Raw genomic sequence first — 668 nt, 5'->3', positions numbered from 1 at the left:
TAAGTCAAATACATTAAGACGAAGACTAGAGAAGAAACAGACGATGAATGAAGGGTCACGGAGAAAAAAAAAAAAAAAAATCAAAAGCAGAATTGAAATAAATGAAACAAGCGTAGTACAATAAATCACGAGAGAGAGAAAAAAAGTGAACAATAACAACAAAGAAGACAAAGGATTAAATAAAAAAAGAACAAAAACCAGAAGTGAACACATGAACAAAATAATCCCGAATGACACCCTCTTCGCTCTGAGAAATGTTAAGGTTTTCAAGGCCTCGCAGCATTTCCCGGAAACGAGGAAACGCAGTTAATAGAATTTTCGAATTACCCGCGACACTGTGCAGAGACTTTAATACATTTTGCAAGACTTGGCGCGAGGTTATTTGCTTTTAACGTTAGGAAATGATGATGGCTTGGAGAAATTAGCGTTGGTGAAATGAAAGGGTGCGAGTGTTGGTGTTACGGATCAAAGAAGGGATGGAACGAGCGTTTATCAATTGTATGTTGAATCGGAAAGAGTAACTTGATGCGTCGAAGTGACACTTATGATAGGCACATTGGGAAGGACACACGCAGTACATTCTGTAGATATTTCAGACACTGTCAGGACATACAGACTCTCTTATCTATTGTACTTCCGAGATTTCATTGACCTTACACATATTAGTT

The sequence above is a fragment of the Penaeus monodon genome, chromosome 25 (genome assembly GCF_015228065.2).
Source record: "Penaeus monodon isolate SGIC_2016 chromosome 25, NSTDA_Pmon_1, whole genome shotgun sequence".
Lineage (NCBI taxonomy): Eukaryota > Metazoa > Arthropoda > Malacostraca > Decapoda > Penaeidae > Penaeus > Penaeus monodon.
This window is presented reverse-complemented; position numbering follows the sequence as displayed.